This window comes from Bos taurus, chromosome 29, assembly GCF_002263795.3.
Source record: "Bos taurus isolate L1 Dominette 01449 registration number 42190680 breed Hereford chromosome 29, ARS-UCD2.0, whole genome shotgun sequence".
Classification (NCBI taxonomy): domain Eukaryota; kingdom Metazoa; phylum Chordata; class Mammalia; order Artiodactyla; family Bovidae; genus Bos; species Bos taurus.
This window is the reverse complement of record NC_037356.1, coordinates 20,328,224-20,343,756: the sequence shown is the minus strand read 5'-3', so window position 1 is coordinate 20,343,756 and position 15,533 is coordinate 20,328,224. Positions and strand designations below refer to the sequence as shown.

The following is a 15,533-nucleotide window of genomic DNA, read 5'->3' as shown; positions in this document are numbered from 1 at the left end:
TGTTATTAGTTCATAATCTCCAATTTATTTATCCTTCTAATAATATTTTGTTTTGACAATATTAAAAATTATGTTTATTTCATAAATGTATTTATCTACATAATTCTGGCACAGGAGCTGATGAAGAAAGTTAATTAGAAATGGCCTTCATGTTAGGAAAAGCCAATCTAGAATCAAAAAATTATGTGAGATAATTTTAAACTAAAGAGACTTGAATACAAGCAAATAGTTGTAACTACTCTCCTTACAGTCTTTAAAATATAAGGACCCTATAAAATGCTGTGTGCATTTTTTTCTCTTTTGATTTTTTTGTCTATCTTGTTATACAACTACTTTATTTTCTAAATTTTTTCACATTTATATTCCACCTCTTTATTTCTTTTTTTCTTGACTGCAGTTAGTTATGTAGGACTATTAAACCATTAATTAAACTATAATTAATCATGCATCTTCTTTGATCAACCCCACTAGGTTAATTTTAAATCTCAGTCAATTGCTTTACCCATTACTATTCTCCTTTACTTTCCTTCCTTCCTTACTCCCTCCCTCCCTTCTTTCCTTCTTCAGTTTTTTTGTTGAAGCATTGCAGCAACAGATGAGCTACATTATTCCTAAATTGATACTACTTTTATGTCCAGGTTGAAAAACACTCTTTATAAATGTCTTGGTATCAAGATTTAGCATTTGTCCTCTGATTATTACATTAAAATGATTTATCATACATGCAAAAAAATGATAAAGGAAAACAAGGAAAGTTTTAAGTGGCTTTCTTATGATTCTATTATATTTCCATTTCTTGCTAATGATTTTTTCCTCTAACTCTTCTGAAGAAAGTCTAATGAGATGAACTTGATAATGTTTTTCCTGAGGCCTAAATCTTCCTGGATTTAATGTTTATAGTGGAAAATGTCAGCAAAGTAGAGTTACTGAAACACTGAGCTTACTAGATAATTTCTTGTTCACTGGGGCTCAGAGAGGGCTAGACTACTCAAGTCTAAAACTTACCATGGGCTAGTGCACTGGGACGACCCAGAGGGATGGTACGGGGAGGGAGGAGGGAAGAGGGTTCAGGATGGGGAACACATGTATACCTGTGGCAGATTCATTTTGATATATGGCAAAACAAATACAATGTTGTAAAGTTAAATAAAATAAAATAAAAAAATAAAAATAAAAAATAAAACTTATCATGGGTCATTTAAGGTAAAAGGAATATTTAAAACAAAATTAAAACCATTATTAAAATTGGAAAGAAAATACATCTGGGTTTGTACACAGACACCCATACACATACACACAAAAATATAAACTTGATTGTATAATAATGAGAGGATTATGGGCTAATTTATATCTCTGTATATGTATTATCAGTTAACTTTTAATCATAGATAATTTTTTTTAATTTAGAATTCAACCAGTGAGGAAGCTTTTTCATAATCAAACTATAAATTATTCATAACAGGTATAGATGAGGATTAATAAAATATTTTATTTTATTAATAAAATAAATAATAAATAAAAACAGGGGATATGTTTTAAGTTTAATATTAATTTTCTAGTGTGTAGATTAGAATAATTCTAAAAGCAGTACAACTCTTCAGAAGTAATGACTGCCAAATGTAAGTCTGATAAGTAAATTTGCTCTTTACTTTCATCCTATTGAAAATCTGCAAGATGATAATTGATAACCGGAAAAAGTTATTGACTTCTCTAACAAAACCTAGTGATGAACTTCTAAACTGAATGCTTTTAGTTTAACTCGTTTGTATGAATTCCTTAAAATTTTAGATTTATTGTTTTGACAAATAATCATTATGTAGAAATTGAACAAAATAATGGATCCATACTCTACACAGTAAAAGTATATGGACGTCCACTGCCCAAAAGATTTTTGTTCAGAAGTAAGAAAATAAAAAGGTAAGTTGATTAAACAAAATGTGAAGTGGTGAGGGAGATCATATGCGTATAAAGGGATTTGGGGGAGAAGATTGAAGTCTCGTGAATGATGTCTGGCTCTAGGTGAGTGATCACACCATTGTGATTATATGGGTCATTAAGATATTTTTTTATAGTTCTTTCGTGTTTTCTTGTCACTTCTTCTTAACATCTACTTCTGTTAGGTCCATACCATTTCTGTCCTTTATGGTTGCCATCTTTACATGAAATGTTCCCTTGGTATCTCTAATTCTCTTGAAGAGATGTGTAGTCTTTCCCATTATGTGTTTCCTTCTATTTCTTTGCATTGATCACTGAGACAGGCTTTCTTATCTCCCCTTGCTGTTCTTTGAAACTCTTCATTCAAATGGGTATATCTTTCCTTTTCTCCTTTGCTTTTCACTTCTCTTCTTTTCACAGCTATTTGTAAGACCCCCTCAGACAACCATTTTGCCTTTTTGCATTTCTTTTTCTTGGGGATGGTCTTGATCCCTGCCTCCTGTACAATGTCACAAATCTCCATCCATAGTTCTTCAGGTACTCTATCAGATCTAATCCCTTGAATCTATTTGTCACTTCCACTGTATGGGTGTGAGAGTTGGACTGTGAAGAAGGCTGAGTGCCGAAGAATTGATGCCTTTGAACTGTGGTGTTGGAGAAGACTCTTGAGAGTCCCTTGGACTGCAAGGAGATCCAACCAGTCCATTCTGAAGGAGATCAACCCTGGGATTTCTTTGGAAGGAATGATGCTAAGGCTGAAACTCCAGTACTTTGGCCACCTCATAAGAGTTGACTCATTGGAAAAGACTCTGATGCTGGGAGGGATTGGGGGCAGGAGGAGAAGGGGACGACAGAGGATGAGATGGCTGGATGGCATCACTGACTCATTGGACATGAGTCTGAGTGAACTCTGGGAGTTGGTGATGGACAGGGAGGCCTGGAGTGCTGCGATTCATGGGGTCACAGAGAGTCAGAAACGACTGAGCAACTGAACTGAACTGAACTGTATAATTGTAAGGGATTGGTTTTAGGTCATACCTGAATGGCCTAGTGTTGTTTTTTTTTTTTTCCCTATATTCTTCAATTTCAGTCTGAATTTTGCAATAAGAGTTTATGATCTGAGCCAAGGTCATCCATTTTTACACTTAATTATTTATTTTGCAGTTTGTATTTGGGTATTATATAGTTACAACAAATATGAAAAGTTGCACCAAAGCTTAGAATTCTCTTTGATTTGCACATTTAAAACAACTTCTCTCCATTGTCACTTCTAATTTTCGTAATTTTATCTGTTGTTTCTTATAGGATAAAATAAGTCTCTCTAGTTAGTAAAGAATCTGCCTGCAATGCAGGAGACCCCAGTTCAATTCCTGGGTCGGGAAGATCTGTTGGAGAAGGGATAGGCCACCCAGTCCAGTTATTCGGGGCTTCCTTTGTGGCTCAGCTGGTAAAGAATCTGCCTGTAATGTGGGTGACCTTGGTTTGATCCCGGGGTTGGGGAGATCCACTGGAGAAAGGAAAGACTACCCACTCCAGGATTCTGGTCTGGAGACTTCCACGGACTGTATAGTCCATGGTGTTGCAAAGAGTCGGGCACGACTGAGCGACTTTCACATAGTGGTCCTAGACACAGGAAAGGCTCAGGGGAGAAATAGGATAATACATAGTTGTTGAAATATGAGGAAGAATTAAGCATTGGGACAAGCATTCTGATTTGTTTGAAACTCCTTAATGAAATGTGAAAGTTCGATAATATTCAGAATTTTTTAAAGGAACACATAGCTGGAAATATTCGAACTGTGCTCAGTCCTGTTTAATTCTTTGTGGCCCCATGGACTGCAGCCTGCTGGGTTCCTTTCTCCATGGAATTTTCCTGGCAAGAATACTGGAGTACATTGCCATTTCCTACTCCAGGGGATCTTCCCAACCCAGGAATTGAACCTGTGTCTCCTACATCTCTTGTATTTGCAGGTGAATTTTTTTTTACAACTAGTGCCACCTGGGAAGCCCAGTAGTACTAGAATTAGATTAATATTAAAATATATATTAATACTATATTAAATTATATTCTGTATTAAATTAGTGAGTTCAGTTCAGTTCAGTCGCTCAGTCGTGTCCAACTCTTTGCGAGCACGCCAGGCCTCCCTGTCCATCACCAAATCCCAGAGTTTACCCAAACTCATGTCCATTGAGTCGGTGATGCCATCTAACCATCTCATTCTCTGTCGTTCCCTTCTCCTCCTGCCCTCAGTCTTTCCCAGCATCAAGGTCTTTTCAAATGAGTCAGCTCTTTGCATCAGGTAGCCAAAGTACTGGAGTTTCAGCTTTACCATCAGCCCTTCCAAAGAACACCCAGGACTGATCTCCTTTAGGATGGACTGGTTGGATCTCCTTGCAGTCCAAAGGACTCTCAAGAGTCTTCTCCAACACCACAGTTCAAAAGCATCAATTCTTTGGCACTTAGCTTTCTTTATAGTCCAACTCTCACATCCATACATGACCACTGGAAAAACCATAATCAGACCTTTGTTGGCAAAGTAATGTCTCTGCTTTTCAATATGCTGTCTAGGTTGGTCATAACTTTCCTTCCAAGGAGTAAGTGTCTTTTAATTTAATGGCTGCAGTCACCATCTGCAGTGATTTTGGAGCCCAGAAGAATAAAGTCAGCCATGGTTTCCAATGTTTCCCCATCTATTTGCCATAAATGGAGAAGGAAATGGCAATCCACTCCACTATTCTTGCCTGAAAAATCCCATGGATGGAGGAGCCTGGTCAGCTGCAGTCCATGGGGTCGCAAAGAGTTGGACATGACTGAGGGACCTCACTTCACTTTCACTTTGCCATGAAGTGACAGGACCAGATACCATGATCTTAGTTTTCTGAGTGTTGAGCTGTAAGCCAACTTTTTCACTCTCCTCTTTCACTTTCATCAAGAGGCTTTTTAGTTCCTCTTCACTTTCTGCCATAAGGGTGGTGTCATCTGCATGCTGCTGCTGCTGCTGCTGCTAAGTCGCTTCAGTCATGTCCGACTCTGTGCAACCCCATAGATGGAAGCCCACCAGGCTCCACTGTGCCTGGGATTCTCCAGGCAAGAACACTAGAGTGGGTTGCCATTTCCTTCTCCAATGCATGGAAGTGAAAAGTGAAAGTGAAGTCACTCAGTCGTGTCCAACTCTTCCTGAGCCCATGGACTACAGCCTACCAGGCTCCTCCATCCATGGGATTTTCCAGACAAGAGTACTGGAGTGGGTTGCCATTGCCTTCTCCAGTCATCTGCATATCTGACATTATTGATATTTTGCTTACCCCCCAACCCCTACTCTTTTCTCTGATGGTTAGTTTTAGTATAGATGCTTATGATTGATTGTTTCCATGAAAATTATTCAAGATAGTTCAAGGTAAGAATAAAAATAAGAAATCATGTTTTTTAAAAGTAGTAATCATGAAGTCAGACACCTAAAACTGAAACTTACTCTGTCCAGTGATAGAAATTAGATGTGGCAAAAAAAAAAACTACTCTCTATAGCAGGTTTTCCCTCGCACTATTTCATGGCTCTGATTTTCTTTCTTTCTGGTCTCTCAATTATTTTGCTCATTTGTTTTTCACATGACTCATATAGTTTAACCCAACTTTGAAATATTAACCTGCCCTCTTTATCTCCTACTAATAACTGATTTAACCTTCTTTAATGTTTTGATCTATTTCTATTGTTATAAAGCCTGGCTAAAAAACTTTGCTAGAGGTCAAGTCACTGGCCGATCTGTGGATTTTCAAAGCATTCCAAACAACCATTGACACATATGCAGTTATAGGAAAAGTAAAACATGGGTTTTTAGGGGCCATGTATCAGTCACTGTTCTCAGATGTGAAAAAAAGCAACCTCTGATAAGAAAATGACTTATTAAGCCATTTAGAGACCTCAGCAATGTGTTAGGAGAGGTGTACATACAGTTTGTAGACTAAGCTTTAGGAACAACTCCACAAACAAACCTCAGAGCTGGCTCTCTCAGGGCAGGGCTACCTCTGCCAAGATTAAGAAGCTGCCAGCCAACGTTACCTTTCCATCACAGGGGACTCCAGGATCGCATAACCATAACCCTGTGTATCAGACAATGGATAACATCTAACCCATGTAACTAATTGCTGTATTTACATTTTTCAGGGATCATGTCTAATTAGCAAAACATAAACTAAGTTTTGTTTTCCCAAGAGCTGCAATGAACTTTAGAAACAGAGAGGATTTGTTTGTTTTATTTCTAACTTGTTTGCTTTAATTTTTCCTTGGGAAAAGGGGATTAACACTATGAAAAAACTGCTCACATTGTGGAAACAATGTTACAAAATGTGGTTGTGTGTGTATTAATTTTTCTTAAAAAAGAATTAGAGTCTGTGCCAACTAGCTGGAATATAAGTTAAGCCATCATTGAAGGGTTGTGAGTAGTTGAGAGATATGCTTCAAGTAACATTTATAGAGTATCCATTTGTGTACATGTGTGTATATGTAGCCTCTTACCTGTCTTTTATCATCTGACTTTAGCTTTGATTTTGTATGAATTATTTCCTCAACTAGATGCTGACTCCTCAAAGTTATAATCTTATTTTCCCTAAAATGTTATAATTCAGATTTTTTCAGACACACACAACGCAGGGCCAGAACTCGGTTTACATGAGAGTAAACTTAAGCCATACTTAAGCCTATACTTAGCACCAGTGAATTAAATAAACTGAATAAACGTTGGCCACTGTGTCCACAGTTGGAGATGGAAGCTAGTTTCTCTAATTTGCTATTCTCTTCAGTAGGGATGGTTAGAGACCCTGCAAGATATCATGGAGTATCTGACCATCCAGAGATTATTAGATAACAGGAAAAAAAAAAAAAACGTGAAAGTACATACTGTATTTTTCAAAGACGGGATATAGATTCTCAGGGAGAGTCCATGACTGAAACAAAAAATAATAAAGGTCAATAACCTCTGATCTAGAGAAAGCTCTAGTAAAGTTAAAGAAGAAAACCCATTTTGGTTCAATTCTTGTGGCTGCAAGTGTCTGTAAAATAAATTATTCTGTCTTCTTGCCTCAATAAGCACCCTCAAGTGAAACTGATGGGATGTTTCATAATGTGATAGAGTGCTCCAGGGTCACCATTCTGAGACGGATTCTCATGCTTGCCTACAGATTAATCATTTTGAGTCAAATATGTACTGAGTCCAGGACATGCCTGAGATGTTTTCAAATAATTTCATTACAACTTTCTCACTTTATTAAAGTGATTATTTCCGAGAGATGTTGGCCAACTGGTTATCTTGGTTAATTGTGTATCTAGTGTCTAAAGTTTATTGTAACCCATGTGTACTAAGTCCTAGGGCTACTGAAATAAAGTAACGTAAGCTGGGTGGCTTAGAACAATAAGAGTGTACTCTCTCACAGTTCAAAGGATTGAAGTCTAAAATCAAAAAAGTGCGACAAGGCCGTGCTCCATCTGAAGGTTCTGGAGAGTAATTGTGCTTCACTGCTTCCTACTTCCTGGTGCCTCCTGGCAATCCTTGACATTCTTCAGCTTGTCAAGAATCTCTTCTTCATCTTCCTGTGGCCTTGTCTGTGAATCTTTTTTTTTTTCTCCTCTTCTTTATGGACACCTGTTATTGGATTTGGGACCCACCATCATCCAGTATAACCTGATTTTATCTTAATTACATGTACAGAAACACTTCTTATAAATAAGAGCACAACTTGAGCTTCCAGATAGACATGAATTTTAGGGTGATACAATTCAAACAACTCTACCTACCTACCATCTATGCCATTTTATATATTTTAGGTAAACAGCTTAGGCCTTTTTTTTTTTTTTTTTTTTGAACAGGAAAGGAGGGAACATTTTACTAGGTATAAGTCTTACTCAATATTTTAATAGTGAAAGAGAAACAGTTTTATTAGATGCGAATCTGTCTATGGAAGTACTTTTCATACTGCTTATTTAGATCCATATGTAAGGTTTGTCGGGCTTACCAGGTGGCACTAGTGGTAAAGAACCCACCTGCCAATGCAAGAGACATAAGAGACACCGACTTGATCCCTGGATCAGGAAGATCCCCTGGAGGAGGGCATGGCAACCCACTCCAGTATTCTTGCCTGGCGAATCCCATGGACAGAGGAGCCATGGATTTTGTTTATCTACCATAAAAACAGATTGAAATTAGCATTAGCATTTGACAATAAAATACTGTAAAGGGGCAGATGAAGGCAATATCTTCAGTGTGGTGGCCACTGAAAATATCATTGAAGGGTGAGTTTCAAAAGAAAAGTGCTTAGAACTTATGGCTATTTATTCATAATCAAGAAAGCAAGCTTAAAAAAGGTGAATACCTCAGAAGTTTTCTTGTAGATGAAAAGATTTTTAGTTGCTGTGAAGGAAGTAATTAATTTTTAATGATTGTAGATGAATCCAATTTCAGGCCAGTTAACTTGCAAAGAATACTTTTTTTGGTCCTAAAATCAATGCTGTAAGTATGTGTTATAAAAAATGGGTTGGAAGCAGCCAAACTGATTGATACAGCCAGGGTAAAAAAAAAAAACAGAAAAATAAATCTGAAAAGTTCCACTATCAGATATAATTACAACAAACTTCCCGGTTTACAAGGACACAGAATTTTTACTCAGCATTTCTGAAATAAACCAGGACTGCTTATGAGAGATTACAGTCTACCTAAAATCTCATTTTATTTACTGTTGCAGTCAGTTAATTCCACCAAGTTCAAACTTCCTTCTTGAGAATGTTGTCTAGATGCTAACATTGTCCCCAGTTTTAGGAATAATTTTCCTTTGAAATTATGTCTTGTGCCCCTGACTGCATCTGGGTCACTGTTTCTGTTCTGTGATAAGGAATATCTATTATTCTCTCATGCTTCAGGTAAGGGGAATGTTTTGTTTATTAATTTTGCATCTTCTGTAAAACATCATCTTATAAGTTTTAAACACCTAAGAATATTATTGATTTAGTAAATGAAAAAACAAAATATGAAAGACATTTAGCATATGCTTAGACATTTAGCTTGTAACAAAAGGAAATTATTATCATCATCATAGTTATTATTCTCATTGGGTGCTGTGGCAAAATGGGTTCATCAGTAAGCAATACTATGGACAAATATTTGCTTAGGGAACAGTCTTAAACACACAAATACACTAAAATTCCATACTTCATTTAAATAAAAATACCAAGGTAAGACAGGACTCTGTCTCTATAACTTATAGACAGTCTCATTCCATCTCTCATCGTGTCTCTCTCCACATGGCAAACAGGAATTCCAAGAACTGTTTGACTAATATTCTACCAGCTTAGCAAAAATAGCCAAGCGAGACTGCCTTTTTAGATTGCATGAGCAGAAAAATCCCAGGAAAGAGTCTAAATTGTTTGTATGCCCAGATCAGTCACCATGGCCAGGGAATGAGCACTTTGGCCAAGTCTGAGTCACATTTCTATCCTTTCTTGATGGGATCAACTTGACTCAAAATTTAGATGATTTCCCACAGGAAAGAAAGATTCGTTGCAAAAGAGTAACGAGCTATTGGACTGATAGAGTAAAATGTATAAAGAAAGCCATCAAACACTTCTATTAGTCCCTGTTAGCCTCGCTCATTTTCTAACTAACCCTCAGATCAGAGCATGTAAGTAATACTTTAATCATTTCAAGTCCCAAGTCGTGAATGATGTATTTGCATTACCATATCTTTGTTAAGAATGCTCCCTTCTATATAATTACACCTTCATAACAAACATATTAAGGATCTTTGCTTCTCTCGTTTTATGTTTACTTGCCACATTCAACTTCTCAATAAAAATGACACTAGGGAAGCTTTAGTCACATGATACTAAGTAAATGATCTTCTTCTCTATATCTGCAAGAAAATGGAAGAACTGCTTTGTTTTCAGTCTTTGAGGGTCATCATTCTTTTGTATTTGCTTCTCAGTCCTTCCTTCACTCCACTGGGCTTCCCTGGTAGCTCAGCTGGCAAAGAATCTGCCTGCAATGCAGAAGACCCAGGTCTGTCCCTGGGTTGGAAAGATCCCCTGGAGAAGGAAATGGCTACCCACTTCAGTGTTCTTGTCTGGAGAATTCCATGGAGAGAGGAGCCGGACAGGCTATATAGTCTGTGGGGTTGCAAAGAGTCAGACATGACTGAGCAACTTTTTTTTTTCAGCCTGTTATCCCTCTTTTTTGCATCAAGGGTCCAAACCAACATCAGCACTGGCACCTACTGCCTAACCATCATAATGTCCTATCTTGAAAAGAGTTCCATCCCTTAACCTTAAGTAGTCTTTACTCAAGGACACAGACTGCATATGGATGGGGCAGAGTGTTGTAAAGATGCTACAACTAGTTATTGTTCACTCAGTCGTGTCCAACTCTTTGCGATCTCATGCACTCTAGCATACCAGGCTTCCCTGTCCTTCACCATCTCCCGGAGTTTGCTGAAACTCATGTCAATTTGAGTCAGTGATACCATCCAACCATCTCATCCTCTGTTGCCCCTTTCTCCTCCCACCCTCTGTCTTTCCCAGCATCAAGGTCTTTTCCAGTGAGTCAGCTCTTCACAGGTGGCCAAAGGATTGAAGCCTCAGCTTCAGCATCAGTCCTTCCAATGAATATTCAGGACTGATTTCCTTTAGGATGGACTGATTGGGTCTCCCTGCAGTCCAAGGGACTCTCAAGAGTCTTCTCCAAAACCATAGTTTGAAAGCATTAATTCTTCAGCACTCAGCCTTCTTTATGGTCCAACTCTCACATACATGCATGACTACTGGAAAAACCATAGCTTTGACTAGATGGACCTTTGTCAGCAAAGTGATGTCCCTGCTTTTTAATATGCTATCTAGGTTGGTCATAGCTTTTCTTCCAAGGAGCAAGTGCCTTTTAATTTCATGGCTGCAGTCAACATCTGCATTGATTTTGGAGCTCAAGAAAATAAAGTCTGTCACTGTTTCTATTTTTGCCCCATTTATTTGCCATGAAGTGATGGGACTGGATGCCATAATCTTAGTTTTTTGAATTCTGAGTTTTAAGCCAGCTTTTTCACTCTCCTCTTTTGCTCTCATCAAGAGGCTCTTTAGTTCCTTTTCACTTTTTGCCTTCAGAGTGGTATCATCTGCATATCAGAGGTTGTTGATATTTCTCCTGGCACTCTGAATCCTGTATGAGAAAAATTTTTGGAGAGAATCCATTTAAGCATGTATAAGAGGATGGAATAAGTACTGCTTTCATGATAGGTAAGGAGAAGAAACACGTCCAAACAAGTACTTGTTGACTGTTTTATTGCTAGATTTACGTATTTTAACAGTAAAGAATCTCTCACCAAAGAAGGAATAAAGACTGCCACTGTCATTGAACTGCTATGGCTGATAAGTTACACGTGTATTTGCACTTCTTGATGGCAAGTTCTTTTGCCCAATCCAGCCATGAAGCAGAACATATTCTGAAATGGAAGAAAGAGAAAAGGAAAATGAACTCTTAGAGACTTTTCAAGCTGCTTAGTTTCACAGAGCTAGAAAAGTGGAGGAGGAACTAAGCACTCAATTTTTCTTCTCCATTTAAGGTGCTTTTCTCACTCTCCTTGGAGTTCTCCTAGTCCCATGACTATCGACTTTGAAATAAATGTGAAAATAACCACCTAAATAACTGTCTCTTTTCATCTTTCTAAATATCACATGCAGGTAAGCTCCCTAGTCTTGCTACAGCCGTGAGAAAATAAACCTCTCTTTGTATTCTTCATAGAGCTGTTTCTGTTACATTGGATGTTACACCTCTTATGTTTCCATGGATTTTTTTCTTTCTAGATAAAATCATACCTCTGTTGACATGATGAAAAACTACTCCTCTGGGCTTTTAATAAAATTATATTTACCTTTTTTTTCCTAAATGAGATGACAGAATTATAACTCACAATTCAAAGTTATCTGATGTTACTAGATATAATTTTTAAATAAACTAACTTAAAACCATCAAAAATCTCAAGTATCAATTGATATCATATTTACAAATAAAATTATAATATTTTCCAAGTTTGAGGAGTAAGTTTTCATATCAAAATGACTGTGCTGATAAGCATTTTGAATTATTTGGACATTAAAATATAGCCTTCTCCTGTGGCTGCAATTGGGCTATTAAATGATAGTTTGCTTAGGATAAATTTTAGTTTTTTAACCTGTATATCTCAAACTACTTTTTATAGACAATTTCAAAAGTTCATGCATTTCACACTTTTCTAGATTTAAGCAGAAAAATTGTATTTTATTCTTTATGTATGTATCCTATTGACATACTGTCTTCTAGTCACTACCTCTCCTGGTCACCAGCAGAATTTAAAAGAAGGCAAGTGTTGTAGAAGCAACCATATGTCCACCAATGTCCATTCTCCCAGTCTTTTATTTGGTAATAGAACAAATGGTTTTTAGCTAGAAACATACTCACTTTTCAAGGTATCACATTTCTAGCCCCTAGCATGATTTTCAGTTAGTCAGGGCTACACGAGTATATTATAGACAGTGGATATGATCAAAACTCTGAGTTCATGGCTATATAAAAAGCAGAAGACTGTAGTTGTTCTTTTAAATAGTTAATTCTTTCTCACCAAGTAACTGGAGTTGTCTTTATTCATTCAACTAAGTGATGAGTTCTTGATCAATCCAGAAACTCTTTTCAGGTCAAACATTCTTTACTTTTAGGATCTGTTCTATATCTTATTCGAGAGACCTTGCCAGCTTGTCTCTGTCTTGTCTTCTACTGGTGCTGGGATAAGGCACAGCCTCGTCTCCATACCTGGATCTTTATCCTGCGACATCTGTGGACCTCTCTGCTTCATCCCTGCACTCCTTGTCAGAACTAGATCAGTGTCTGCTCTATATGCTCTGGTTCTGCTCTACACTTCTCACGTCTTAAAAGTTATCACACTGCATTGAACTTGTCTGTGGTAGAGAGGGGCAAGTTTCTATTTGTTCTTTATGTATCCCCAGTTTCTAATTTAGTTCGTGATACATGGCAACTTTTTACAAAAATAACTAAAGACTACCTTGCCTGTGTCCTCTAGGGATACCTCTCTTTTAGGGGAATTTATTTTTTTCTTTTCAGGATCAACATTCTGTAAGATGGAGAGTAAAACCGAATTTGGTAGGAAGGAGGCTTCCTAAATTACGATCTTTAGAAATCTAAATTTATAAGGATAAATATACAAAATATAAATTTTATAAGCGGTGTCATTCGTGCAGTTCCTAGGCCTGTCTGGTATTGTAACAGTAAAAACGTCCCCAGACACGGAGCTTGCGACTAAAGGCGAGTCACTTCACACTTAATATCTTAAGAATCAATAGAACAGAACATAGCACTTCCTTTGTGTTAGCTGATACAGAACTTTTATTTTCCAGTAATGTCAGAGGCAGACTTTCCTGGTGGGTTTCCTTAACTGGGTATTCATCTATCTTCTATTAATTCCGCTTTTTTTTCTTTGTATTTCACTCATCAGTTTAAAATATTTATCACTTTACATCATTAAAATTAAAATTATCTCCCAAACCTTCTTACTTTTTAATTAGGAATCTCTGAAGATTCCTTTGAAAAAATGGTGACCATAACAAATTCTAAGGGTACACTGTTATCAGTGTATTTACTTAGTGTTGGCTCAGTTAGATTTTTTTGTAAACACCTTCTTCTTCCAGCCTTTGGAAGTTGCTCATTGATTATGTCACAGAAAGGTAAACATATCATCCATTTCCTTTCAAAGCAAGCTGAATTCATTGTTGAGCAATAATGAATCAGGATCTCTAATTTGTTTTTATCACAAATTGCAGTCTCTTTCTGTAAAGCCGTGCAAACACTGTGGCTTAATGAAATTCATATTCCTTTCAAGAGTGTCTGAGTCCTCCACCTAAACAGGACCATAGTGATTTGATAATTAAGTGAAGTAGTAGTCCTTTTTGCACTGTTTGCTCCTGACCATGGAAAGGTAGAATCTTCACAAAAATTTACTTTTGTGTCACATTTATTTTTTAACATAAGTTTGATGCATAAAACTGTGTGTCCAGATATTAGATAGAACTCATTTGGGATCAGCTGTTTATGAAACAGTAAACTTGATCCTTTTTAGAATTGCACAGCTTTGCCAAAGTGTAGTGAAAGTAAAAGAGTAGGGCCTTTTCCAAATGTCTATAGGTTTCATGCCCCAAACCCATGTCTTTCCTGCAGTCAGACACAATTCAGGTAAATAGAATTCCTTTTTGAATGACACCTCTGTGAAGACACCATTTTGAAGACACTTCGGATGTAAATTGACTGACTTATCTGTGCCATCACAGGCTGTAACTACCTCTCTGTTTGAATTCCATCACATTGCTGGTTAGTTTCTGTTAACCTGACTGTCTTTAACAGTCTTTACCTGTCTTTAACCTGACTGTTAACCTATCTGCTGCATTCTGAGGAACTGCTACACTCTAAATTCTTCAGGGCAGAAAAGAAAGGAGCAGGGTGCAAAGAAGGAGTTAACAATCTAAGGTTTGAATAAATGAATGAGTTGGTGGATTTATGATTAATGATGTTTGTAAAAGGTGCATCAGTTTTTATTGTAAGTGTCATTATGTGAATTGCTAAAGTGTGGACCTTATTTGGAAATGTTGAAATGAGTAATTAAAAGTGGCTTGTGACCTGTGAAGACATCCTTGTTTACTTGGGAGTATTAATGATATATCGGCAGAAGAGTCTAACATTTTATTAGGACGTTTAATGAACTTGACTAGATGATCCTTGTGGTCAGTTCAATCCTAACATGTTATTATAATATGATTAGGATGAAGATGAAAAATTATATAAAATAAAGAAATCCTTATATCTAATAAAATTATGGCTAGGATTCTACCTGAGTAATATTATATGCACCAAAAGTGAGGTTTCAGACAGCATTTAGCCTGCCCTTCTCCTTCCTTTTTTTTTTTTTTCAATTTTATTTTATTTTCTTGTATTGTGCTGGGTCTTTGTTGCTACGCAGGCTTTCTCTCTAGTTGTGGCAAGTTCTTGCCTGGAGAATTCCATGGACAGAGGAGTCTGGCAGGCTACAGTCTTTGGGGTGGCAGGAGTCAGACGCGACTAAGTGCACACGCACACGCGCACCCACACACGCACACACACACGGGCTGCTCTTTAGTTGCGTTGTGTGGGTTTCTCATTGTGCTCTTTTCTTGTGGCACAGCACAGGCTCTAGGTACACACACACACACACACACACACACACACACACACACACACACGGGCTGCTCTTTAGTTGCATTGTGTGGGTTTCTCATTGTGCTCTTTTCTTGTGGCACAGCACAGGCTCTAGGTACACACACACACACACACACACACACACACACACACGGGCTACTCTCTAGTTGCATTGTGTGGGTTTCTCATTGTGCTCTTTTCTGGTGCTCTTCTCTTCTCTTGTGGCAGAGCACAGGCTCTAGGAGCACAGTCTTCAGTAGTCGCCCCTCACAGCCTCAGTAATGGTGGTGCATGGACTTAGTTGCCCCAGAGCATGTGGGATCTTCCTAGGGAAGATCCTGAGTCTCCTGAGT

At 37.5% G+C, this 15,533-nt stretch overlaps 1 protein-coding gene across 3 annotated transcripts in view; it reads left to right on the top strand.

The window, feature by feature from the left end:
- LUZP2 (leucine zipper protein 2) overlaps positions 1-15,533 on the top strand; it is a 516,697-nt gene that overhangs the window by 253,216 nt on the left and 247,948 nt on the right.